We start from the raw sequence: 12,675 nt of genomic DNA, 5'->3' as shown, positions 1-12,675 counted from the left end.
CATATTAAGCTCATCACACTTATTCTAATGTACCTTCCTCACTCTAATTTTATTGGAAAAACTGCTTTCTAATTGTAAAATCCTATAGTCAGTTAGCTACTGTGTGAGTGCTTCCTGTCCTATATCATGTGTTAATTATTAATAAAAATAATATCTGCCGGGTGTGGTGGCACATGCCTTTAATCCCAGCACTTGGGAGGCAGAGGTAGGAGGATTGCCATGAGTTTGAGGCCACCTTGAGACTATATAGTGAATCCAGGTCAGCCTGAGCTAGATTGAGACCCTACCTCGAAAAAAAACAAATAAAAATAATGTAAATTTTTTTAATTTAATTTTTATTAACATTTTCCATGATTATAAAAAAAAATCCCATGGTAATGCCCTCCCTCCCCTCCCACACTTTCCCCTTTGATATTCCATTCTCCATCATATCCCCTCCCCATCTCAATCATTCTACTTACATATATACAATAACAACCTATTAAGTACCCTCCTCCCTTCCTTTCTCTTCTCTTTATATCTCCTTTTTAACTTACTGGCCTCTGCTACTAAGTATTTACCTTCTCACGCAGAAGCCCAATCATCTGTAGCTAGGATCCACATATGAGTGAGAACATGTGGCGCTTGGCTTTCTGGGCCTGGGTTACCTCACTTAGTATAATCCTTTTCCGATCCATCCATTTTTCTGCAAATTTTGTAACTTCATTTTTCTTTACTGCTGAGTAGAACTCCATTGTATAAATGTGCCACATCTTCATTATCCACTCATCAGTTGAGGGACATCTAGGCTGGTTCCATTTCCCAGCTATTATAAATTGAGCAGCAATAAACATGGTTGAGCATGTTCTTCAAAGGAAATGAGATGAGTCCTTTGGATATATGCCTAGGAGTGCTATAGCTGGGTCATATGGTAGATCAATCTTGAGCTGTTTTAGGAACCTCCACACTGATTTCCACAATGGCTGGACCAGATTGCATTCCCACCAGCAGTGTAAAAGGGTTCCTCTTTTCCACATCTCTGCCAACATTTATGATCATTTGTTTTCATGATGGTGGCCAATCTGACAGGAGTGAGATGGAATCTCAATGTAGTTTTAATCTGCATTTCCCTGTCGACTAGTGACGTAGAACATTTTTTAGATGCTTATATGCCATTTGTATTTCTTCCTTTGAGAATGCTCTATTTAGCTCCATAGCCCATTTTTTTGATTGGCTTGTTTGATTCCTTATTACTTAACTTTTTGAGTTCTTTGTATATCCTACATATTAATTCTCTATCAGATATATAGCTGGCGAAGATTTTTTCCCATTCTGTAGGTTGCCTCTTTGCTTTTTTCACTGCGTCCTTTGCAGTGCAAAATCTTTGTAATTTCATGAGGTCCCAGTGATTAATCTGTGGTTTTATTGCCTGAGCAATTGGGGTTGTATTCAGAAAGTTTTTGCCAAGACCAATATGTTGAAGGTTTTCCCCTACTTTTTCCTCTAGCAGTTTCAGAGTTTCAGGTCTGATGTTAAGGTCTTTAATCCATTTGGACTTAATTCTTGTGCATGGCGAGAGAGAAGAATCTATTTTCATCCTTCTGCAGATATATATCGAGTTTTCCCAACACCATTTGCTGAAGAGGCTATCTTTTCTCCAATAAGTATTTGTGGTGAAAACCAAAAAGGAATTATTTCTCTTTGTTTTTTTGTAATTAATAAATAATTGCTAAATAATTCTTAATGGAACAGAGAGTATGTATGGATGAGACAGAAGAAAGCATTTGGAGAATAATGGCCTGGCAGTATTTTGGGAATTCAAATTCACAACAAGTTGAAAGTGCTTGTTATTAAATAATTTGAAAAACATGTTTGATTTAAGTTTTGGATTCTATAAGAGATTTGAAATAAACATTGAAAGAGAAACGTGCTCTTAGTGTGTACTTGCACTATAATGTTCATATTGTTTGGAGAGAAATTGTTTACGTTAAACGTCTTTTAGATGTTAATTATCTTTTGAAGTCATTTATCATAATACACTAGTTTTCTATCTGCCTTCAGAATAGCATAAAGTCTGAGTTCTTTGGTATGATTACCAGTTCTCAAACTTTATGCTTTTGTGGCTGGGCAGATTGCCCAGTGGTTAAAGGTGCTTGCTTACCAAAGCCTGCCAGGCTGGGCACTCGTGAAGTCAGATGCACAAAATGATGAATGTTATCTGGAATTTTCAGTGGCAAGAAACCTTGGCATACCAATTTTCTCTCTTCACAAATAAGTAAAAATATTAAAACAAAAACTGTTTATGAGCCACCCAGACACTTGTGAAGATTCATCTCCACCTTCTCATGTTCTAGGATGACATACACACACACACACAGATATATATATATATACATATATATATAGATATATATATATAGATAGATAGATAGATAGATTTGTGTATATGTAACTAGTTCCCAGGGTATGTAGTTATCGCTTGCTGGTCCTTGAACCACACTGTGAATATGAAGTCTACTAATCATTGTGGTCCTGTCCTTCACTGTTCTAACTTTATTATATGCTAGCTATGTCTTCTAATTTATGATATATCAAAGATTTGCTTATAGTCTCCCCTGCAGAAGCAGTTTTCAGTGGGAAATAAGGAATCCATGAAACTTCCAAGAGTGGGCTATGGAAGTTTTCAGATTCTAATTCACATGATATTGTTGTTGTTTGACTGGAATTTTTGGTTGTATTTTCTTTGTTTCATCAGGTTTTGGGGGGCTGAAGAGATTGCTCAGTGGTTAAAGGTACTATTTGCAAAGCCTGATTGTCCAGGTTCAATTTCCAAGTACCCACATATAGCCATATGTCTGTCCAAAGTAGCTCATGAATCTGGAGTTTATTTGGAGTGACAAGAGGCCCTGACATGCCCATTATTATCCTCCCCCACCACTTGCAAATAAATAAACACATGTTACAAAATCATTACTTATTAGATTTGGCCCATGGGTGGTAGTTTACCAAACTCGTTTCCAGAAAGTTCATATTGGTGATGTGATGGAGAATCTATGAGAGGGATTTTGTTTTAAAATGGTAGATGAGACATGCACTGAAACCTACCCTGCTGAAATAAGTTATCAAAATTGAAAGGAAAAACAGGTAGATGATAGATAGATAGACAAATAGATAGACAGATGATACATAGATACTTGACAGACTGTATGGCTACAATAGAAAGCAAAAAAGGAGCATCCTCTTGAACCAAAGAACAAAGTAACACATTGAAAAATAAGAAAACTCATGTTGGAGGACAATGGAATTCCTAGCTGCCTCTTGCACCCCACTCCTGGAAGTAATCACAGCTTAGGGTAGTTATTTCACAGAGATGAACACAGAACCATTATTGCCAACTATAAAAGAAAGGCCATCACAGTGAAGAACTATCAGAATAATGTATATCAGAAAAATTACAGATAATGTAAAACTCAGGAAAGTTCAGGGATGCTGCCTGTTCACCAGCACATCCTAATATATGGAAAGAATCCCCAGTTACTAAAGCTTTCACAGGTTTTTGGAGATTAGTGGCCAACAGGAAGATGAGCATAAAGTAGACATTGGAGCAAGTGGGTCTTGGACCATGTACCTGATTTGACCTACTGAAGGCATGTCTCCATAAAGAGACATGAGTCTGACATCTATGGATTTAAGTGGTTTCCAGCCAGCCACACTCAATAAAAAGTAAAACAAAACATTGTCTCAGACACCTTCTTTGCTAAGTCGCATGAACTGAGAAGAAACACTTAGAGTTTATGTAGTCAACTGGGCAGGGTCTCTGCAGTATCATGGCCACCATGATGTCATGGCTGCCCTTGAGTGGATCCCATGGGGTAGTAACCACTACTTCGGTCTGGTGATGACAGTGGACTGGTGGCTCCAAGTACCCAAAATGTTCCTAGGGTAATCTGACATTGCAACCTTTGTCACTTCAACAAGTTGTTTTCAAAAGTTTGAAATAAACTTTCAATTAAAAAGCAAATTATCTGAAATGTTGTATCTGTAGAGGTAAGACTAACAAAGGAGCTGTTGTTGCCTCTCTTTTCCACTCAGCCTTTGCCCTGCACACAGCCCAGACAGTGCCAAGGCCCCTTCCTTGTGGGCTGAAGGTATGACATTCTCTATGCCTCGCCTTCCCACCCTTCTTCAATCTTCCTTTCCTATGTGGTAGTTGACTTTGTTGGGTTTTTCTTGTTTACTCTCAGCATGGAGGAAAGAACACAGGAGCTGGGACAGAGCTATGACAAAAACATTTCCAGCACAGGCTTATTCTATACTGAACAGTTGCATATTTTCTTTTCTTCTCTTTTTAGAAATGACTTGGTGATCTCTGAGGTGATATTGTGGCTATAGTAGGTTGCTTTATAGGAGATTTTAAAGTGGAGTTGCACTTGTTCCTTCATGATGTAAATCTTTCTTGAGTCACCTCCTTGTAAATACCATGTAGGGCTGCAGTTGCTTAAAGGGAAATCTTCAGCTTTCCTATTTGAACAGCCTGGTCTTTGGGACTGGCAATATCTAGTTCTTATAGAATATCTCTTCCTGATTCAAAGATCTGCCACAGCTTAAGATATGCATATACTACATCTTGACATTCCTTTTCTTCATCCAAAGGGTCACTTGCCATGGTGAATATTAACCATCCTTCATCAGGGTCTCCAGCATGCAGCATGGCAAATAGATACTGCCTTTGGCCATGTTGCTCCACTGGCTCCAAACCTATCACCTTGCTAAAGTAAAAGTGGATTTCTTCTGCCTTTGGTTTCCTCAGGGACACTGGAGTCTCTGTCTGTGACAGAGGCAAGTCATAGAATTTATACTCCACATACACCTGCTTTATGTTCTCATTGAACATCACTTCAGCCTGTGGCAGAAGGCCAGGGAGACAATTTCAATGCAGATCTTCTCTGGATCTGCTTTAGGACATTACTGAGATTGGGGTATCACTATGATGTCATCACTATTTGTTGTTTGTGCTTCACTGACTTCAGAGGCTTGTTCACATGTGTCTTGATCACTTCCAGTATGTGGGGGTTGTTCCTGATTCAATGCTGAATGGGATAATTTCATTTCCTCTTCTTGGGTCAGAGTTTCCAAATCATCGTCTATGGCCACCTTGAATCCCGAGAACTTCCACTCAGAGTAGTGCACCTGTTGTAATGTAGTTCCATGTAAGATGTTGTGACTCAGATACTCTATCCTATTTTTTTCCTTGGACACCTGTTCTTTTGGCATGTTTTCTTCTTGAGTAACTAGCCACCGGGTCTCCCTTTTCCTTTCTCTCTGCCATCTGAGCAGGTTTTCTCTTTGTTTGATTCTGTCCAGCCTCGTTGGAAATCTCTACAGATGTGGTCTGGTCCTGAAGAAGGAAAGAAGCCTTTTCCTCTGGGGATGAAACCTGAAAATTGCCTTTGTTGTCTGATTCCTCAGCCTTAGCTCCTGGCGTCTGGAAGCACTTGAGGGGGGAGCAGGTAGTGAGGCTCCCACTCTAGTTGCAGTTGGATAGTTCCGCTGGACTTCTCCACAAGGTCAGGGAAGTTAAAATCACCAGATGTCGGAAGACTGTGGCTTTGTAAAGTACCTTCCAGCTGCTTTATACTGCTGTTCTTGAGGTCTAGGAGTTGGTTCAACATCTCTAGTTCTTCTCTGTGATCCCTACTTTCACTATCAGCTCTTGATGCCATTGCCTCCAATTCCTCCTGATGGCACATGTTGATTTTGCACTGAAGAACAAGCATGTCACTTGTGTTCTAATTCCAGCAAAGTGACTAGTGAAGTCAGCTCTGCTCCCCCATAGCTGTTCCCTCTAACTCTATGAACAACGTTTTCCAGCAGGTGAATATCAGCCTTGAGATAAGCCAGTGAGTTTTCACATTTCGAATCTATGGACTCTTTTCTAATTCATGGTTCAAACACAAAAAGATGAAGGAAAGGCACATCATTTATCAGGGACCCAGGAACTCTATGTATCTCCCTCTCCCTCTCCCTCTCCCTCTCCCTCTCCCTCTCCCTCTCCCTCTCCCTCTCCCTCTCCCTCTCCCTCTCCCTCTCCCTCTCCCTCTCCCTCTCTCTCTCTCTCTCTCTCTCTCTCTCTCTCTCTCTCTCTGTATCCATCTATATCTCTATCTCTGTTTATCTGTCTCTTTACTTGAAAGAAGTTAAAGTGTGAGCTCCTCTAAGTTTCAAAACTTAAGTTTTTTTTTTTGTGAGATCTGCTTCAGTCATACCATCCCTGTACCTTTTAAAAAATTAACTTGTCAAAAGTTTGTTTTATTTGTAATCAATATATAACAAATTTTTATATTAATAACATTTTAATGGAGAGGTGCTTGCTCTCTGAAGATCAGCTGTCAAATCCATTGTAGCTGCCGGCTTAAGTTTGGTTTCTAACCTCATTTTATCAGAGCAAACCCAGTTGACCCCAGGGCACCTAATCTTACTCTGAGGCCTTAGAGCTGGCCAACCAGGTGTTCTCTTAGGACTTTTCTTGAATCTTTCAGCAGCACCAGCTCATCCACAGTGCTTGCATCTACCCTACAGGTTCTGACTTCTCCAGTCAATCCTATCAGCTCCAGGTAATGTTTATTTTGCTTTGATTCATTGGGCACATGTATGACTCAAGAGGGAACAAAGCTTAGTCAGAACAATCTCCTCATGTGTGACTGGTGCTTTAGACCTTCATGGTCATGGGTTCCAAACCAAGTGAGTCAGAGGGCTTCTAAGCATGTGATTGCTCATAGCTTTGACCCCAGAACCCAAAAGTCTACATTTAGTTCCACATATAGAAGAGATTTTTGAGAGTTTGGTAAAAATGTCTGCATCTATAAATAGTTAAAGTTGTTTTCCTAACATCCTGAAGACAGAAGGAAGGAGATGAGCTTTGAACAACAGATCATATAGGAAAGTCTCCCATTGTGGTTATTGGAGAAAAAAAAAAAAACTAAGGTTAGGATTATAAAGGAAGTGAATGCATTTTTAATTTGTGGCAACTAAGAAGTCACAGTTTAAGGGGATATGACTTTTGGCTCTCTTGCTTATAGGATCTGTCTACAGTCATGAGTCTATGTTGACATCAAATGGTAAAAGCAAGTGCACCAAAGAAAGCTTGATTTTACAAAGGAGGAGAAACAAATCATTTCTTGTGCACAACTAAGCCATTCATTTGTGAGTGTATAAACTCATTCACCAGGGCAGAACCTTTATGATACAATCATCTTACTAAAGTGTCACTTCTTTTTTTTTAATGTATTTTTTAAATTTATTTATTTATTTATTTATTTGAGAGCGACAGACACAGAGAGAAAGACAGATAGAGGGAGAGAGAGAGAGAATGGGCGCGCCAGGGCTTCCAGCCTCTGCAAATGAACTCCAGACGCGTACGCCCCCTTGTGCACCTGGCTAACGTGGGACCTGGGGAACCGAGCCTCGAACCAGGTCCTTAGGCTTCACAGGCAAGTGCTTAACCGCTAAGCCATCTCTCCAGCCCACTTCTTTTTTTTTAAATTTTACTTTATTTATTTATAGAGAGAAATAGGCAGTGAGAGGGACAGAGAATGGGCAAACCAGAGCCTCTAGCCACTGCAAACAGCATGTGCCACCTTGTGCATCTGACTTACGTGGGTTCTGGGGAATCCAAACTGGGTCCTTAGGCTTTGCAGGCAAACAATTCAACTACTAAGCCATCTCTTCAGCCCAAGTCTCACTTCTAAATACACTTAACACATCGGTGTGAGAATTAAGCTTCAGACAACTGAATGCTGGGGGACGAAATTCAAGCCATAGCATTGTCTGTTCAGATCAAAGTGATAGGCTGTACTTCAGTCAGAAATTATGGCATAGAGTAATCCAAGCACCGAATTTAGAGTTCATACACCAGGACAGGATGGTGGCACCACTCTGTCTGCAACAGTGAGAAAGCTGTTCAGGCTTAGGCTGAATCAAACCCAGGTTATTGGTGATGTGGCTGTGGTATTACTGAGCAAACAAATAGCTGGCTCTACCAAGGGCTGGTCTCTACCAGGTACCACAGTGGGAAGTTGGTAATTAAGGCCTACGTAAGCATAGAACTCCAGCTTGGATGTCTTGCTATAATCAACACAAAAGGTCAATCATCAGAGACATGAACCCAGAGCCAGTTCCTTCAACAAAGCTTCAGAAAACCATGAAGTCCTGAAGACCTGAGCACTGGTCAGCCTGAAGATGAAAATAAAATATAACATTTTAATGCAAGGATATGTTTTCTTATTTAGTACCTCTTATGCTTTCTCTAAATTGTGAACTATATCCAACTTATATGTGTGTAATGAATTGGTCCAATTTGTCCCATAATCTAAGGACCATCTGGTGTAGAAGTCCAATCAATAGAGCTAGCAGCCTACTTGAGTAGGCACTGACTAATGAACCCTTGGCCAATCCACTAAGCTCATATTCCATTTTTACTACATACAGCATTTAACAGCATGTAAATTCAGTCTGCAACAGGGTCAGTGATCTCCTTGCCAATGGTGTAGTGTCCATGGGCATAGTTACTGGCAACATTTTCCTTGTCTGTGGTGAGCTGCTCAGGGTGGAAGAGATGGCAATAGGAACAAGTGCAAATTTCATCCAGAAAAGGGAAATGAGCCAGCTGCTAATCACTAACCATCTGTACAAGCGTGTTCATTCATCAGGGATTGAGAGGAAACACGCTGGATGAAGGAGGGCTGCAGGGCTGACTCACCTCTGACTGTGGGTTCCAGGTCTTACAAATACTGCCCTGGGCAATGCCAGCCAGAACTGGCCTCACTACAGAAAGTGCTAAAAAGTCATCTCCTCCCACAGTAAGTAATCTTTTTTTTTTAAATTTTTTGGTTTTTATTTTTATTTATTTATTTGAGAGCGACAGACAGAGAAAGAGGCAGAGAGAGAGAGAGAGAGAGAGAGAGAGAGAGAGAGAGAGAGAGAGAATGGGCGTGCCAGGGCTTCCAGCCACAGCAGATGAATTCCAGACACATGCGCCCCCTTGTACATCTGGCTAATGTGGGTTCTGGGGAATGGAGCCTCGAACCGGGGTCCTTAGGCCTCACAGGTAAGCGCTTAACCACTAAGCCATCTCTCCAGCCCCCACAGTAAGTATTATTGACAGTTAGCATCCAGCCACCTAGCTGGATGGCATGATCCAGGCAGCAGAGGCCCCAGAAAGCATTGCCAATCTGTACAGCAGCCTGACCAACATGAATTCCTTCTCACTGAGGGATGAAAAACAGTCAGGATCTAAACTAATTTATGAGCAACAAAACACTCATGAAATTTTCTTAACAGATATCTTCATCAAGAATGGTTTAAGGAAGCTGGGCATGTTGGCACATGCCTTTAGTCCTAATACTTGGGAGGCAGAGGTAGATGGATCACCATGAGTTTGAGGCCACCCTGAGACTGCATAGTGAATTCCAGATCAGCCTGGGCTAGAGTGAGACCCTACCTTGAAAACAAAAAACAAAAAATGGCTTAAGTCGTTGAGACTATAGCTCAGTGGTAAAGTATTTACCTAGTATGCTAGAGATTCAATCTCCAGCTCAACATATACTCTCCACACATGGAAAGATAGCTCAAAGTAAGAGACATCTGGCAGGACCAGACTGCAGAGTCAGTTTCCATTGTCATGTCACTGAGCAGCTCTTGTCTCTGACTTCTTTCCACCCTCACTTCACATAAGTGAGGGCATAAAATCTGCCCATGCACTTGGCTGCAGAAAGCAAGGAAAGAATGAGGAAGGACACTGGCAGAAAAGACCTTTGGGTTTCAGGGTTCCAAGTCCAGGAATTTAACCTCACAGCTCCAGACAGTGGAAGGAACCTAAGAGCCCTGCATATCATCCTTCCCAGAGTCTGAGAAATCCTTGGGCCCCTTAGCCATAGTGGCCACTCCCCACACACCTTGACCCCATCTACTCTTGCCTTTGCCTGGCCTTTGTCTCTTCCAATATATGATATGGATTCCAGCCCTCTTACCCTGTGCCTCTCCAACCCCTTTCCCAAGGTGACCACTCATCATGGTGGCTACAGGTTAGAAGGCAACAGAGGCAGATACAAGTTTAGTGATCTCATGAGAGAGGCTAAGTGTCAAAGTATGTAACATCAGTGTACTAGTAGGCCCTTTTTGGAAGAATTTAATGGTTTTTAATTCTTTTTTTAAAAGGGAATACAGTTGAATTGGGGGACAAAAAAAGCCCAAAAGCAAACCCAATCTCACTATATAAAAATGCTCCACAATAGATCAACAATGGCAGTAAAAATATGAGCAAGAAAGTAATCTTTCTAAAACATCATTTTCCAATAACCTAGAAATGCTAAGTGCCGGAAGATTTCTATTTGGGTAATTTTAGCATGCAAGTTTCCCTCTACTTATTTTATTGGAACAAATGTTTTAAATAAACTATTTGTCCTCTTCACTGAAGAGAGCTGATCTATTTCATCTTTAATGAGCTAGTTTTGGGGAAGATTAGCCATGTACTGTACTAGTGCCTACAGCATACAATCCAAGCATTTTCTGTGAACAGTTGGAGAAAGCAGTCAGTAAGGACCTAGGATCAATGAAAGGAGGTATTACTTTAAGCCATCCATTAAAGAGAGCCACAGAGTACCCAGTGTTAGCCCAGATCTCTTCTTGTGCTTCTTTTGTTGTGCAACCTTATGAAAGAGAAACTGATCCAAACTTCCAGGTCTCTAGTCAATTTTCACATTAGTATAGATTTTTTCACATTAGTATAGATTTTTTTTGGATAAAGGTTTGAGTGAAACCACTTGCTCCACACATTATCCCCAATGCTGTGCTAAATACTGCCACGTATCCAAAGTAAAATTATATCTGAAATAACTCAAACAGCTTTGTTTTGAAAAAAGTAGTAGTAAAATGAACACATGTAAACATAGATTACAGGTGATGCAGCAGAGAGAAAACTTGTCCATTCCCACCTTTAATTCTCCGAATTTAGCAGGAAGTATGTGTGCACAATGGTCACACAGATGGTCACAATGCACTAGATGATCAGCACCAGCATCCTGAAGCCATAGACATAATAAATATTAATAATAGATATTACATGCTGAGAAAGATGTGAAGATGAAGTATATTCCAATAAAGAATCAACCAAAAGGTAAAATTCCTCCCAGGTAAGCAATAACTGCAGGCTCTATACACTATTTTTTTTCTCTGGCACAAGACAAGACACAGCAATGACACGACAAGGGAATTTGGGTTGACCTAACAGATTTTGGCCAAGTATTGTACTAGCAAGGTTTAGAGGGACAATGACAAAAGAAAATGCAACAAATGGCCCCCATGGTTCCAAAAGGAATGGCTCTCGAGGCATGATAATAAATGGCTATAAAGTTGATGAAGACAGTGGCACACACCATTGCTGGGATAAGGAATGCTCCATTAAACATTTTCTGTATCTATCTCCTTCCTCCTTATCTAGCATACAGATTTCCTCCAAAATAGCTATTCACTGGAGATGTAGCAGCATATACGAATATGGTTGTACTGAGCATTGATTCCCCCTCTGTGTATAAATCTATCATTGTGACAAAAATAACAATGAAAGACATAGCAAATATCTGACATCCAGAACCAATGAAAGAGGAGAATATCAGTGGGTGACTGGATGGTCTAAACACATCTCCATGTACCTACTTCCATCCATATTCATCTCCCAGGTCTCTATCATGTCATCCATTTCTTTTCTGTATCAGGCATAGTCTGTTCTTAAAGTTCTCACTAAGATCATGAAAACTAAGCCTAAAAATAAGATAATTATGAAAGAGTTGAAAATTGAAAACCAATGTATCCTATGTTGAATAAAAAGATGGATCAAGATATTGTCAAACTGATCTTCAGATTTTACATCTGATTGTTTTCCATTTTACTGAATATGACATCTGTATTTTAGTATTCAGAACTAGCTTCACCTTCCCTTCACTAATTAGATTAACATCAACTATTTGATTTCCATTAAAACCTATTTCAAGTTTATTGTAGGTCCAAAGATAGTAATCGTCTCCATTTTCATCTGCTTCACCAACAATACCCCATATTGGTAGGTCATCTATATACATCTGGTACCAGTAGTAGTTTTTAAATTTTTTTGTTATTGACAACTTCAATTATTATAGACAATACACCATGAAAATCCACCCATACTTTTTTTTTTTTTTGCTTATTTCCTATCCTGCTACATTGCTAAAAGTGTTTATCAACTCTAGCAGTTTTCCATTACTCTTTAGGGTCCCTTATGTATAGAGTCATATCATCTTCAAATAATGATAACTTGATCTCTTCCTTTCCAATTTGTATCCCTTTTCTTGTATCCCTTGCCTTATTGCTATATCTAAGACTTCCAGTACTATATTAAATCAAAGTGGAGAGAGTGGACACCCTTGTCTTTTTCCTGATTTTAGAGGAAAGGCTTCAAATTTTTCCCTATTTAGTATTATGTTGGCTGTAGGTTTATCATTAATAGCCTTTAGTATGTTAAGATATGCTCCTTTTATTCCCAGTTTCTGAAGGACTTTTATCATGAAGGAATGTTGGATTTTGTCAAATGCCTTTTTGGCATCTATTGAGATGATTATGTGGTTTTTGTCCTTCAGCCCATTTATATAGTGCATTACATTTATT

General features: G+C 39.9%; 2 pseudogenes; both read right to left on the bottom strand.

The window, feature by feature from the left end:
- Positions 1–4,417: 4,417 nt before the first annotated feature.
- LOC101601226 lies at positions 4,418–5,772 on the bottom strand (annotated as a pseudogene).
- Positions 5,773–10,752: 4,980 nt separating this feature from the next.
- Positions 10,753–12,140, bottom strand: LOC101600925 (annotated as a pseudogene).
- Positions 12,141–12,675: the final 535 nt, after the last annotated feature.

Source organism: Jaculus jaculus, chromosome 2 (assembly GCF_020740685.1).
Source record: "Jaculus jaculus isolate mJacJac1 chromosome 2, mJacJac1.mat.Y.cur, whole genome shotgun sequence".
NCBI lineage: Eukaryota > Metazoa > Chordata > Mammalia > Rodentia > Dipodidae > Jaculus > Jaculus jaculus.
The sequence above is the reverse complement of the archived record's forward strand: the minus strand, read 5'-3'. Positions and strand labels throughout refer to the sequence as shown.